The sequence below is a fragment of the Lytechinus pictus genome, chromosome 2 (assembly GCF_037042905.1).
Source record: "Lytechinus pictus isolate F3 Inbred chromosome 2, Lp3.0, whole genome shotgun sequence".
Taxonomy (NCBI): Eukaryota; Metazoa; Echinodermata; class Echinoidea; order Temnopleuroida; family Toxopneustidae; genus Lytechinus; species Lytechinus pictus.
In genome coordinates this window covers 52151548-52168348 of record NC_087246.1, presented here as the reverse complement: position 1 = coordinate 52168348, position 16801 = coordinate 52151548, and positions in this window count along the sequence as shown.

The following is a 16801-nucleotide window of genomic DNA, read 5'->3' as shown; positions in this document are numbered from 1 at the left end:
TAGAGCCATGACCATGAGGATTTAGTAGACGCCATTCTGCATGATGCTGTTTGGTTACATTCCCCACGAGGGTTTGTTCAAGAGCCTACCAATCAGACAGGGGGTGATCTTATTTTACACCCTGCTTCTTCTTTTTCCCTAAAGGTTGCCGCAACAAATTGTGCACAAAATGTTATTTTCATGTGACTTGCCTCAGATGTTTGAAAGCGACCAATTATTTGCAATTCATGTCACATGGTGGGTGAACCTGATGCACTGAAAAAAGGATGAATTCTTTAGTCATTTTTTAAAACACTTATGCTTTGGCAAGCGAATGAATTGAGGCTATTACTGCATAATGAGGGAGTAGTTGGAACTGTCAAGTTTTAATGGGAAGATGGGTGCATTTGAATCAATGAGTGATTAATAGAAAATGATTTTAAAAATGACAGTCAGTGTAATCATCATAGTTCGTATGGTTATTCTCTTCAACGCCATCCTCGTCATCACAGCCATCATCATGATTTGTATTACCTTTCACAACCGTCATCATGGCCATCATAAATTTGAATCATCATTATTGTCATCATAAACAAACCCAGTCCTAAGCATATGAGTGGTGATTCCGGGGGACGGGTAAACGTGTCCTTCTCTTGGTTTCAAATTTTGTATAGCAGCACATGGGAGAGGGTAAACTCCCCCTCCCCTAACCCCTATAAAAGGGCCAAAAATATCACGAAATCTTCGCACATGCATCGTCGTACGCCGAGATTTTCTTACGGGGGGGGGGGCGACGCGTAAGCTTTTTCGAGAAAAAAAAATCGAAAGCAAGTGAGCGAAGCGACCAAGCTTGTCAATGGGACGCTTTTGCTTTTGTAAATACTTTTGGTGAATTTTGTGAATAATTTCAATATTTTTTTCTTCAAAATTTCTGGGGGGGGGGGGGCAACTGTCCCCCGAGCTGCGTACGGCCATGTACACATGCCTCAACAATTTGATTATGAAATACTGTTTATCAATTGACGTTTGAAAATAATAATTTCACAACCAGGGCAATAGAACACCATTATATGTATTGGTTGCAATCATATTCTTAAAGATGCTACTTGTCTACGTTTTTATCGAAAGCTGTTTAGGAGAACAAAACAGGAAGAGCAAAACACTTTTCAACAGTCGTCAGGTTGCTAAAGTCTTGATGTAGGCTAATCTCACAAGTGGCGTCTTTTGCTTGAGATCAGTCTCTCACGCCGCTGGCATGGTCGAATTAGCGGCGCCAAGCCCTGCTATTACAGCTGGTCTACCCAACACCTTGCATCGACTCCTGCCTAAACTCTCCCGAGTATAACGCTACACATCTTACTCTAGATTATTCTGTGCAAACTATAATGAACACACAGTTTATAAGACATTGTAGCGTAAGGATAGATGAGGCACTGTCATCTTCATATCACTTACTAGGACTGATTTTTTGGGTGTAATTATCGCATGCTGTAGTGATGCAGGACATATCAATTTCATCAGAGCCTTGGGCATTCAACCTCAATTAACTTCAGAATATCATGTACGCCCAAACCTAACATAACCCAATGACCAGGATACGTTGAGCAATACACGCTCGATCCAATCTCATGTAGTTTGAATAGTTGACATTGATGATACCATAAAATACCAAGTTTCAAATGAAATTAAATTGTACTACTCTTTTTTTTTTATTCAAAGGTAAATAATAATCGGAAATATATTTGTATATTTATATATATTTGTCTGTCACTCACTGTCTCTCTTTCCCTCTCTCTCTTTCTCTCTCTCTCTCTCTCTATCTATCTATATATATATATATATATTTGTGTGTGGTGTATATATATATATATATATACCGTGTGAGTAAAAAAAAATTGACACCTAATAAATCCCCCAATTTAAAGGGAAATATGTCATGAACGCGTAATCATTATGGCTAGAAAGAGTATCTTCTTACGTTTAATTGGGTAATCAGTAGGTATTCTTTGCAGTGATGCAAATTTTGATATGCACCAAAGTAAGGCATGACTGCAATGAATGAGTCCATATGCCAATGATGTCAAAATCCTACACGAGTCATTAAATTTATTTGCAAATCCCATTTCAAGGATATTAACTTGAGAATCGATACTAAAAACTTTTTATTAAACAATCATAACGTAAATTATTGCAAAGATATTCTTAAATGGATTTAGATGTAGCCCTTATAAGATAATGGCATCATTGACATCTGGACTCATTCATTGCAGCCATGCCTTACTTTGGCCCAAATCAACATTTACATTACTGCAAAAAATACCTCCTGATCATCCAAACGTTAACACGTACGACATGAATATGGTATCAAGTTATTTGGGAGAAGATACTCTTTCAGGCCATATATAAAATTATATGTCAATGGCATATTTTTCCTTAAACTAGGGATTTGTGAGTTGTCATTTTTTTAAATCACACGGTATATCATACACACACTCCCCTCTCTCTCTCTATCTGTCTCTCTCTCCATCTGTTCCTCTTTCTGGAAACATCAAAATATAAAGCCTTGAAGCACGATGCCATGAAAGTGCATAGTTTCCGGTACAACAAATGCAGTAAAATCAAATTGGAAATATAATCTTGCCTTTTGAGGATTTTAAGTAATTACTAAACTATTCTCGACACTACCATGTTGGACGTGAATATGATTCCAGTCGCTAAAAAAATGTTGCATCAAGATTTTGTATGCTATATGAGATCTTTGAGATCAGTCACGGATTTTTTGTTTTGTATCTTTATGTATTGGTTTAACTCATTAGATGAGGCGCAGTATAGAAAGACTTTCTGCCTGGACACCCCAAGTGAAGCCCCCTCCCCCCAAAAAAAGGGATTTGTGTCAATTATTACTTATCGTGTGGACCATTTTATGAGGATGGACGAATTTGCACCATTGAAATAATTGTTAAAACTGGAAATAACGTTTTATACATTTGCTATCTACGGTAGATATGGACTCATTCTTGAGATGATAAATTAGTATCCCCATTGATATGAAGCGTAATTTATGAACACTGTGACCCGGGTCCTGTTACATAAAAGTTACCATTATGGTAACTACGCCATTCAATGGTAACTACCATGGTAACAAGGCTCAACAACCAATCAGAATCAAGGATTTCAGGCGAGCTACCATTGGACATGGACGTTGGATGGCAAAGTTGCTATAATATAGTACCTCTTATGCAACGGGCCCAGGTAGGTTAACAAGGTGTATTTCTTCTTGTAATATGATACATGCTTGTCAATTTGTAACACATGCACGTTCTTCACTCCCTTTGGAACATTACAGCCAATAATCCTGTTATATCGGAAATGTGTCTTCATCAGGCGCTTTAGATATCACTTTTAAAATTATTATCTAATCCATTCGACATGGTGGCTCAGTATTAGAGCTCCCGCCTCAGGAACTTAAGGTGGTGATTTCGAATCATAACGACTTTTTTTGAAATAGGACCTTCTGCCCCTTTGTCAGGGGCTCGTTGTATTAGAATGTATAAGGGTAATAATAAAATTATTTTATGCACGGGCCGCTGAAGAACAATTCACTACCGCCCATGGACAATTTATGCACATTCTCCACATCCCCTAGGGAGTATTCAAGCCAGACGTCATTTTCGACATGCTCACCTCTCAGAGTAATCTGCTTTAGTTACTCCCACGATGTGACTTTCTCATATTAATGACAATTATTCATAGAAATCAAAATGACATTTATCTTGATTAGTCGTGATCAAAACCTAATTCTGGGCGATAGTTGTTTTCCATATTCCACTAATATCCATAAAAGTATCTTAAGTTCAATGATATATCTGTGACTATTTCATATTTGTATGGAACTGTCGGCTTCCATCCAGTAAAATACAGGTCTGGTGCTTGCCATTCGAAAACAAGAGTAAAAATAATTGCGTCTTGACTAGTTGCAAGCTAGATTCTCTTTGCACAATTTAAAATTTATGCAGAAAGATTCCCTTTGTAGCGTGGTTCATTTACTTCCAGAATACAATGTAATGTAATTACACTAAATAGTCATGTTAGGTCATTTGAAATGACAAACCTAACTAGAAAATAAATCTTTGTTAACGTCTTTATCGAAAGATTTACAAAAAATACCTATATAAACAATGCAAAGCAGAACGACCCCCTCCCTCCCCACAGAAATCGTAATATAGAGACTGGTAATAATAAGGAAAGTTCGAATACAGATAAATATACTTTTAGAAAGGGTACTAACAATTCCACCTGATTTATTTTCAAAGATGGGATTTATGGGAAGGCGAATTTCAAGTATTGGGTCCAGTGTTTCCTATTGATTATATGAACTAGTTTTATCCGACCTTTTTTGGCGTGTAATCCATTAAATCGATAAGGCTACTCTTAGATTTATCAACATGCATTAAAACCTGATTTTTCCGGTAGACGACTTTTCTCTACAAACTGAATAAGGCACATGAAGTTTGTATTCTGATGAGAAGTCACCGCAAGACAGTTACAGCTATCATCAGAGTAGGCCTATAACTATGATCTACTTTGAAAAGACAAAGAGGAATCTTTATTCTTGATTGGAAAATCAATAGAATGTGTAGTGAGTATTTTCCGAGTATTTGCTTGGTCAACTAAAGGAAACATGACGTACAAGGGGCAACTGTTTTTTATATAGAAATGATGTCTTGGATGGCCTTACAGGGTGACGTAACATCTCATTTGCTGTAGAGATCCCCTTTTGAGAGCAAGAGGAAGAAAAGATAATGACAAACAAGATTAGCTCAGTCTCAAGTGGGTCGTTTAGAGAGTATTTCCCTTTCCATCCTCACAAATTCAATAATGACGAGGACATGATGGCCTCGTTCACACGTAAATGTTTTACCCATCTTCCTATTTGATAAATGGTGCTTACACAGCTGAAATGCTTTATACATCATGGTTTATTACATGTATATTACCCAATCAGGAAATGTTTGAATTAAAAAAAAGGTTTTGAATGGAAAGAGCAATGTTTTATTTCTGATATCTAATGTTTCAGATTTTTTTTTTCAATCTCCTTTAAATAGAAACCGTAAAATCATAATAGTAACGGTTTCAGAATTTACACAGAGTGGTTATTTTGGGTTTATTATGAACCATAAGATTTATTTCATTTCATTCGAGTTCGCATTCACTATAAAATGTAATAACAGTATCAAATTTATCATTATACTGATCATCTTAATATTCAGATGTTTCATTTTATAAGTATTCTCTTTTTAAATTCTAGTTAGAATTAAGAGAAAAAAACTTAGACCAACATGTATGTGACTTTCATAATTTGATAATCATAAATTGTTACAAACGTACATCTGGATTCTGTTTTAGGTTGTAATCAAAATGATTTTTTTTTTTTAAAAGAGACATTATACCATGACAAAGTTTTATCGAAGCATATATGGTTTACTTCTCTTAAGAAGCTTATATCATCATTGTGTTATGCTTTTAAAAATCCGATTGGACCGAAAAAGGGGTTGTCTTTGAGTCCATATCATCTAAATAATTCTGTGAAAATGTGATTTTTTTTTCTGTCGGGCTAATGTCGGGCTACAAGTAGTAGAATATATTCTGCTTTGCTGCTAATTTATTACTCTAAATGAGTATGTTTTCCCCACTAAATAGACATCAGTATGTTAGAAAGATAATATTGAAATGATTAATCATGAAACATAGGTAAAATGTTTCTATACATAAAAAATGAAATGATTTAATTAGTTTCATACCCAAATAGAGTTCCATCACTGAGATTAAAAAAATTATTAAAAAATAATACTTCGATGGCTCAAAGGGTATACCCTTCAAATTGATTGGGCCAAAACGCCATATCTTCGAGGTTTCATAAAAACTTTTCATCCTTAATTGTACTAAACATGACTTCTTTGCCCAGAAACCCTTAATCGCCGATACCTGCCTTTTCCCCTTCAAATTCGTTGTACAAAATACGATCTGACAGACTCTACTTAATCAAAGTTTTTTGTCATTTGTTGCTCTCTGTCTTTGTTATTTCCACTTTCCTGAAATTCGAATATTTCGTTCCTTTGATATCTATAAGAACAGATGCATAAGGCATTTTGCAGTCGTTTACAACTTCAAAGAAAAATATTTCTTTCCATATTGCACTTATTTGAATATGAATAGACCTCATCTGATGACGAAACGAAAGTCATATTGCATTTTCTTGTTCAAGGAAACTCATCAAAGAAAGTAACCCTTCATATCAAAGATTTCATCTGATGACGAGATCCAATGCCTTTAATCAAAGGTTCTGCGTAAATGGTCATGAAAACTAAGTGACCAGCTCCTAAATTGTTCCTCAATCGACCGGTCCAGCTAGTGGAATGTGATCCGACTGTAAATGGTCAATACAAATTTTTCCCCATATTCATTTCCGACGAGCACGAATTTGATCTGTATGGACAGTAGAACGCTCTATGTACGTAGTTAGAAATAAAGAAAGACAGAACATGTAGAAATATAGAGGGATAGACAGAGAGGGGAGACAGACATAAAAGAAAAACACACACACTCACACTCCCAGACACACAAACACACACCAATAGCAAAGTTAGGCCTTGAATTGACTAAATTGATTGAGAAATGAAAAGTTTAAAAGGCCACAACTATAGAAAAAATAAAAAGCATCGATTTAAGAAGGAAATGGATTGTGGAATTTGACAGTGGTTATAAATCAATATGCGTAATTTTCAATCCATGCTTAACATAATTATTTCTAAGTCGACCTAAATTTGATTCATGGAAATACCTCAAATTACTTGAGCAAAAGTGATGCATATATCGAGGTGCATTTTCTTAATTTCAAATTTTTTTTACTCTAATTAACTTCAATATTGCTGATCATTTAAATGTCCTTATTTTCTGTTTATATGTCAGTTTGCGCTACATACTACAAAAATATCATTTCATATCATATTGTTTTTCTGTATATGCTTTTAATGAAAAGAAAAAACGACTATATGGCAAATCAAATTCCACGAAATGAAATTAGTTTTCTAGTTAAATAACGGACTAGAATATCTATCTCACAGAATTGTGGATTGACGATTATTTTGTGAAACTCATAGAAACCAAACAAACAGTGTACGATATTAGACATAATCAGGTAAATTTAGTCTTCTTCCCTTCTTGCAAATTCGATCCCTTCTTCTAGTCAAGTATTGTATGTAAAATTTGTTACTTTGGATAGATTATTAGGCTAATGGTCGGTCAAAAAAATTATTCTTTTTTTCTAATGTAATATGTTCATCTGAAAGAAACGTACACTCTTAAAGCAAATCAGTCAGAAATGACTAGTTAATAGGGTCAGCTGGGTTCAACTGTTATTCTAGTCGTATTTTACTAGAACAGAGTTATTTTTTACCAAAATATACGTCCGAAATGTGACTATCAGTGATTGCCATATCAGTTGCACCCAGCTGTCTACTGGTCTAGTCAATTTGGCTGATTTGTATGAAGAGGAACAACTGTAGAAATAATGCATTATACTGACTCAGAGTGAAATGGAAACTATTCTTTTTGCCTTCCTTGCTCAAGGCATTCTAAGAAAAGGGCATGTGATCACTCGTCGCTTCTACGCGATGAAACTAATTACGACCTTAATATCAATATGCTAGAAATTCTTGTGAAGACGTTGTTTTAATAATTCACGTTGATAAGTCGTTTGTTCCAAGTCTAGAACCGAGGCATCGATCACAAAATGTCAAACTGCAAGGGGGAAGACGTCATACCTAATACATCACTGAGAAAAAGGAGTGTAAATAATTGATGAAAGAAGAAACTGGAGGGAGAAGTTTACGGGAACCCATTAGGATAATGGTTGTTGATAAAAGAAGAGAGCTCAACTAGTATAAACACCCGTAGTTTATCTTGTGTATATCCGTAGTCAACTACTTTGAGTCGGGATCAGTTGTAGTACGTAAAAGTACACAGTGATGCTTACAACAAGGAGCCGGGTTAGTTCTAGTGGAAATTTATTACTCTTGAGCATTTAATCAAAATTTTCTTTGCGAGAAACAGAGGTTTCAAATGATTTATGTAAAGTACAGTGGTCATTTAGGTATATTACATAAGGTCAATTTAGATGATTGTGGTAATGGAAAAGCTCATTATATTTAATGTATTGTTTATAATACTCTTAGGTTTGCAGATGTTTCGTCTGTATTTGATATTAATCAGTGACTGGTCAGCCTTTCCATTTATAAATATATATATATCCATTTCGTGTTCAGCTATTATTAGTATAATGAGCAGTGAGCAACATTATTCCAAACACCGAGGTACACTCTATGATTTACCTTCATTGAGAAGCAAAAACACTGGCGCAATAGCTTTGTAGATTTCTCCTGATTATGATTAATAAACAATTACAAACATTTGAAGTATTTATTCACAGCATATATTTGAATTTCCAATTAAGAACACTCTTAGGCAGCAAAGTTAAATATATAAACACAACATGTGCATGCAAATTTATGTTTATCAATATTAATATTGACTTTATTATTTTTATTAATAATGATTATCATTATTAAGGAACATTTTTTTCAATCAAAACTCAATTGAGTTCTGATAGTGAATGTGAACCCCTGTCCTTGAGGTAATACTTATTATGAAAGAAACGGATGAGAGTTCCTTGAAACTATTAGGGAACACAAGGGTGCGGCTTTGTGAACCCGTTTTCACATTCTGCATATCTAAATTGCTATCCTGTCCAAGCCGTGTGGCTCACACGCCATGAATACATAAATCATACAAGAGCTATAGATGACGTATATAAGCAAAACATAAAATAGAGAGGATAAGGAAACGGTATGGAGGAATATAAAAAAGGGAATAAGAAATGGAGCAGGTGAATGGTGAAACAGTGGAACATTTTATATGGGTGTAACAGGAGGACACAATACGCACACACACACACACACCGACAGAACAATTACAGAACGACAATTTAAACAAAACGCGCTATTTTAAGCCAGTTATAATTTATTTCTGTTTCATTTTCTTAAAAAAGTCACTTGCTTCAGTGCATTTTTTGTTCGGTTCTCTTCTCGCAATCATGGAGGTGAAAGAAAAAGCATCGACTCAGGTAAAACATTCTCCCAACATTGTCCCTAGGAATCTTAAAACCACTTATGTTTCAGAGATGTTGTAACTTTATCACTCACATTCTTGTCTGTCCTTTTCCCAATTCTGAATGACGCACTCTCCCCTTAATTAAAACAAACAGCTCGAAACATTAATATACTGTCTTAAAAACCAGTGGCCCGGCCTCCATTTAATTTAACGCTTTAGTACACAGCCATTAGGCAATGTATACATACACATCAATACATCCACACGAATCGCGCTCCTCTCTCTCAAAATATTTCGCACGCACAGCCAAAGGCGCGCACACACACACCACACGCTTTTTTCTTCGTTTATTTGCCCTTCGTCATTGATGAATTTCATTGCCATCAAAACTAATTAGTTCTGAGTGAGTAATTTAGGTAACTAATATGTCACACAGGTCAATCAAACCTCGATCATAATGAATGAATCACTCCATTGAGTCTGATGTGAATCAATATAGATTAAAATAGATGGAAAGGTTATTGGTATACCAGTTTTCTGGGGGTGATACCAGGTATAGAAGTCCCTAATTTGGAGTACCTAAAGTGCTATTTCCTAACACCGATAATAAATTGAGATTTGTGCGGCAAAGGATGAAAATGGCAGTATTCGCTCATTATAACACGCATAGCATGCATGTGATTCGTGATAGGATAATGGTGAAAAACATAAAGCTTAGCAAAGTAACATTTTAATCATTTTACACATAATATATAATGATACATTTTTATAAGTTTGATAAAATGTTTTTTTTTTGTTCGTTCGACGTCCATTTATATTCATGTATTATAAGATTCTTTTAAAAAGGGTAATATATGTTGTCATTTGTCATTAAAAATGTCAACAAAAAGATCTAATAGAATGATAATTAAAGTGATAAAGTGATAAAGTCACTCAGAAAATATTCTTTTGAAAACTAAAACGAGAATCGACGGATGTTAATTAAAGCAGCTGATGAACAATACGATATATCCTGACATTACATTATTTCAGTGAATCTTTAAATCCGAGTTGACCAATTTTTCATTTCTGAATTTTTCCTTCTTAAACGCAAAAATAGATTTTCTATAGATTGGTCATTCAATTAACACGTTACAACAGAAAGCGCTCATGCTATAGTATAAAGGAAAAAATCACATAATACAGTTTTTATACATTTCTCTGGTATTGAATCATTAAATACCTTGCTAAGCAGGCTACTCTATAAAACAAACACCTCATAATATGACATATGAAGCAGGTAAACCAAACTTATCGACATAAATCACCTCTATTATGAACATGCTGTATGAAAAATCTTTGTTTATCATCCCATTGCCTTTAGGACAGTGGGACAATCACAACCAATAAACAAGACATTCACCCCTTCTTTCTAAATCCATCCACACCATGCAAAATGAAGATGTCTTTGTTAATAAGACTCAGTAGGTTTATTGCGCTATCCATACGAATAATAATTCCAGGCTTCATGAAAATTACTGCACTACTAAGTATGCATAAAACTGAAAGCAGCGTACTTTATAGCTCTGACCAGTTGATTTCAGGCGCAGCGGGTGTTTAGTATTTCCTTTTACCTCCAACCGTTGATCAATCGCGATTGTTTATTGAATCGATTTTTACTTGAATCATCCATTTGGTGATTGTTGCGGTGTTAAACTTTCATTGTTGCTGACGAAAGAGAATTTAATTAAACAGAGAGCGCTTGTATCTTTCCACTAGTTAATAACTTCAAATTTTGAAAATTATGAAATGAATCATCAAGTCTAATTAGATACATTTATAGGCCTGAAAATATTTAAACAGAGTCATTTTTATGCTTAAAAGTTCGTGGAAGCAATAGAAAAACCTTGAAATATGATAATTATCATCTTGACAATAATCTACCTTTTAATGCTAGCTATTTTAGCGTGCAGGTATAATCATTACATTTCTTGTAATTCTTTGCCATGTGCCCCCATTGAAATATTGCAAAACAATTAAGTGAGTATTCCATTTTGTTTATATCAAAATTTATTCAATGCCATACAGGTGTATTTTCATTAATGCATACTATGTAATTGCAACTCCTTTTTGGTAATTGAATGCAAAACGAAGGCAAATTCATCAATTAAAAATGGTAATAAGAAGCAGTGTACACTGTTTCTCTATTGTAGTTTCATGAATGTATTACCTATAAGTTATCATTATTAATATTTTTTCTCGCACTCCTTTCTGAGAGATGGAAATATGTCAGTAAACGCTTTATAAATATGCCACCACGTCCTCATTTCAGAAAGCATTCTGTCCTCTTCATATCTCGATCGTTTGCAATCTTCGCCCCCTCGGCAAGAGCCGCTGTTTATATTCGCATCTAGATTTCGTGCTATGAATGATAAATGAGCCCTGAGAAAAAATACGCCAGGATTTACTGAAGAAATAAAACGTGCCATAATCGACAAGGAATGAGACATTAGGGGGCGTATGGAAAGACGTGGGATTGGAAGAGGGGGAAGATGGGCTTTTAATGATAAGAGATGAGGAATGGACACTGGCTTTTAGGGATAATAATATCGAGGACCCTCAACTTGAAATGCAAATGCACAATATATACAGGTTGGATTATTAACTCATCGTATACAGAATGTAAGATTTAAACCCTCTTTTAAATGTGTTTTTTCATCCATCGCGAGTATTTCTATAATCAGGCATAAGACAGACTTTTGATACAATTTATTATTATCCTCACCGAGAACTGTAGGCTAATTTACTTGACAAAATGTAAACTAATATGCAGAAAAATAACATCAAGTTATTCCGAAAATGTTTACTTTGATAAAATTTGGTTTTATTGAATTCAGGCTATTGCATTTAAATAGAGACTTGCTTTTGAAATGACGCGAGTTTTGAACACAAAAACTTTGAAAATTGTGTGTCAATTTATGAAAGGTATAAGTTTCATTACGAACCTTCATGTTATAAGCTATATTATCTCTCTAAAAAAAAAAAAAAATATATATATATATATATATAAATATATATATATATATATATATATATATATATATATATATATATATCAGTCAAAGGCATTAAAAAGTCATCTTGACAATCATACTGAACTATAAGGCCCACCATTAGGATGCATTATTGTAAAGCAAATAGGGTAAAAGAAGTATAATGTTTATGATCATTGTTCTTGTAACATTAATATTATCGTTCTTCTCTTTTACTTTTTCATGGACAATCTTGATTTTATTTCTTTAAAAAAAGTTATTAGCTATATGATTTATATAAATTTTCCTTCAGATGGTTTTTTACATTGATCATGTTCTTGAGATTTTAAAAACGTTGATAGTTTTGACTAATGACCTATAACTGTATATACCGCCCCGTGTTGTCTTTTCCGGTAAATGTTGGTAATCAGATGGAAGGACATATGCTTTTCGGAAAAGATTTATTGTTAATGGACGGCTAAGTTTGTGGAGCTGGCCTCTGCACGGTCCCGTGCATCCACTAATAGAATTGTCGCAATGTGTGTGACTGGAAAGAAAACCAATTATCTGATGTCGCTAAAAGGGTCGCTCCTTTCAAATGTGAAGGTTTACTTCTCCTCCGTTTACGAACTCAAGTTCATCGTATTGTTATGATGACTCAAATAAAATGAAGTAAAAGGCCTTGGGGACAAAATAAGAATAAATGAGAGAAAAAATGGTTGCAAACTAGATTCAGCCATCAGAATGCACCATATAAGGAAGACATAATAATCCACATTAGTTAAGCATGTTAAGTGACATCTGCGCATTGACAGTTCTCATAAAAGTTGAATTTCGTAATGACGTATATGCGATTTCATTCTGCTACTATTATTTCTTATATCATGTTCTCCAACTTTATATTCCTTTTTGATGACATATAATTACCATTCAGTATGCAGATGATATGCAAATGAAATACAGAGACACCATACACCCACTCGTCTAGCACCTACACATTAAAAGCGCTGTTTAAGATTTCAAACAACGTTTTTTACTAAATGAATCGCACAGTAGTTGTTTAACAGTTTAATTTATCGAGAATTAAATAGAAGAAATTAAACTTTGTTGTTTAAGATTTTAAACACATGTTTAAACTGTTTAAACAAATACTGTACGATTCATATGGAAAAACCGCGTTGTTTAAAAATTTTAAACAACGTTTTTACTGTGTACACACTCACATACAATACTTAAAATCATGAGTGGGGGTATAACAATGATATCTATTTCCTTATATGAATTATACTGAGATCACCCCCCCCCCTTCGTCACCCTTGTACATCTCCCTAGTGAATGCAATGAACCGTTACGAAATTATTTCCTCTCTTTTCCCTTGGCAACATCGTTTGCAGAGCCGCTGGCTCATATGAATCAAATTTTCCATCTTGCTTGATTTATTTACCAATTTTCCGCGCAAAAAACAGATGTCATGGCTCGATCCATTTCCTTGATTGTGGATTCAGAGTTATGAAGTTGGTATCTAACGCACGACTGCTTAGTTCAGACTGGATTACATGGTATTTCAACCGACATTATTTCAAAGAATGATCTTATGCGCTTTGTATGTACAATGTATCTAAAAAGGCGCTCTATATTATTATTATCGTTATTATCGTAATTATTATCATTATTATTATCATTATTATTATCATTATTACTATTAAAGCATGAGAACATGTAAAGGTTTAAATCCTATATTTTTCATGATTCAATGAGGAAAATGTTGGGTCTCTTTTTAATTAAATATTAAATCCGATTATCTTAGCATAAGTTGTTCAAATATTTGTCTTAATGAATACAAAGTGAAATTGAATTTAAGGTCTTAAATGAAAATTATAACCTCCGACGTTTTTTTGTTGTGTTTTTTATTGACGGAAAAAGGTTTAAAAAACACATTCTTCCTCTGTCTCTTTCTCTCTCTCTTTTCTGGTCTTTCTCCTCTTCCTTCTCTCGGAAACTCGGGAGCTTGTTTTGTACTGAGTAAAACAGATTAAAAACCACGTCATATACTTTCTTTTCCTCTCTTCCCCCTCCTCCTCTTTACTCTCTTTCTCTTCCTCTCTCTCTCTCTCACCCCCCCCCCCAAATGCATATCGATAAGCCAGTTCGTAGTTCCACTCTGCGCATGATCAGAAGATTCTGCGCATGATCAGAGGAAGGTTATTTGTACTAAAGTGACATGGTGGTTTAAAAATTTAATGAGATAAGCACCAAATTCGATGTCTTGATTATTCATATATTCTTTTGAATTGTGTTTTTCATTCACATCCATAAAAAACAATGCGTCCACGAATGACTGGTATATTTCACAGTTTGCCAAGTACATTGTACAACACCTTCTAATATGCATTCAAAGTAGAAATGCAACAAATACCTTCATAGTGTGTTCATTGATGTGCTATTCTAGTCATCTGGCCTATTTCTTCATCCCGCTATATAAGGCATGCATACGTATATCTTGCTTTGAAATCTGCCTATCTTAATGAAAGAAATGAAAGGCCATTTGACCAAAATTGTCCATGAAGTAACTACGAACAGGGGTCCGTTTCATTACAGTTGTCAGGACTGACAAGTTGTCTTTCTCTGACAGTTACCATAGCAACAGTCAGAGGCCAGTGCTTCTTAGCCAATCAAAACCAAGGATTTCACTGAAATAGTCAGCACTGACCATTTAGTCAGTGCTGACAACTTTGATGAAACTCCCCCCTGGTCTATTATGCAGAAGGTGAAATTTCTACAGCATCCTCATGGCATCAGTGGATTTTGCTTCAAGAAAAGAAGAATTTGAGAATCATATATTTGACTACATGTGACCTTTACCTTAGCCGAAAGGAAAAGGAAATTTCGCTATTTTTAGAATGCACCCTTCACACCGCCCTTTTTAATCGATAGTGAATTTGTGGCTTCGGCATGTCTGTGTTGTAGTCACGTGACTTGCCCGGACAGGAAAGGTTCAAAGAGATTTTTCGCAAACAAGTAGACATGACATATTCTATAAAATAAATAAAATGCTAAACCTGAATCATGGACATGTATTTAATGTAAACCTACCTGTATTTCTATTTCTATACTGAATAATGATAGATAATGAATACATGATAAAATACATGCATGTACATTCACAAATAAATGTATTTGTGAATGTACATGCATGTATTTTATCATGTATTCATTATCTATCATTATTCAGTATATAATATGTATTACCTATAATTGATTCATTTATCTATGTATCTTATCATATCAAGTTGATTAGTAGATCTAGATAAGATGCATGCACATTCACACCGGGTATACTCCATTCGCTACACCTGGGTTGAGAGCAACACAGTATGGAGGATTTCCTTGCAGAAGCATATAACACCATGTCCTGGGATTCGTTGTTCTTGAATTTTTAACCTCCACAATTTAATGCATCTGGTTGAACATTGCGGTGACAGCCATCTTCCCACGCCTTTGATCCAATTGAAAATGCATTTATAGAAATAACTGGTACACCATGTTCTAATTTTCCTGAAGACATCCCCTCCTAATGCCATTGGTGGAGTGGATGACACTTAAATGGTTTTTCTCGATGTCTTCAGAAGGTGGACATTTCCGCTTCTGCCATGTTTACAACCGGGCTGAAATAGGATAAGATTTTGTGCGGTTGAATTCACTCAATTCGATGGTCATCAAAGTCCCCTCTTCCTGTTCGTGTCCTCTTCTTGCCGTTAATACTTCACCTAGATTTATATTTCAATTTTCCACCACCTATTATTCCTACAATCCACAAACAATTTTTTCTCACAATTTTCCATCAAAAAGTTCAGTCCTGAAAAAGGTTGTTCAGATCTAAAGAGCACATTCCCCCAAGCAGATATTTCCATGCGTTATCTGTTCCTGTATGACTTTTTAGTACAACCAAGCAACTTCTCTTGGATCCCTATTCCTTTTTCCGACTTTCGGATCTGAAAGCCTTTACTTTACACCCTAATCAAGAGGAGGGAATCCGTCTCCTTAGAGGAAGTTTTAGTTGAAGTTTTTGAATATTCAAAAAATTGTCGTGGGCAGCTGCCTTCTTTTCCTTATTCAGTACAAGAAAAGTAGTGAGTAAACTCATAAATATAAGTTACGGAGAGCATTAAACACGAACCCGGTTAAATATAATGTTGGTGCATATATGACCAGCTATAAATCGCCAAGTGATAGCAAATCTGGTGTGTTTTAAAATGAAATTCCTTTCATTTTTTACAAAAGTAAGAACTGTCACTCAATGTGACTGAATTTGTTTTACATCAGTGTAAGAACCTGATTGAAGCAAGGCCTACGTATTTTGAAAGACGTGCTATATTTTGAAGAACAAATCTACACTGTATAAGATATTGGGTAGAATTTTAACCAGCACGAGGGTAGTTATGTGTCCAACCAATTTGGGGCAGTATTTTACCCAAGGCGGGAAGCATATTGTCCAGTAAGGTTAAAAAATAAGAGCAATATCTTTAGAATGGGAAAACTTTCATCACACTGGATAAATAAAAATTCCCAAAGAAATGCCCAGTGTTGTTTGGACACATAATTACCCTCATGGAGCATTTTACCCAATATTTTTTTAGAGTGTA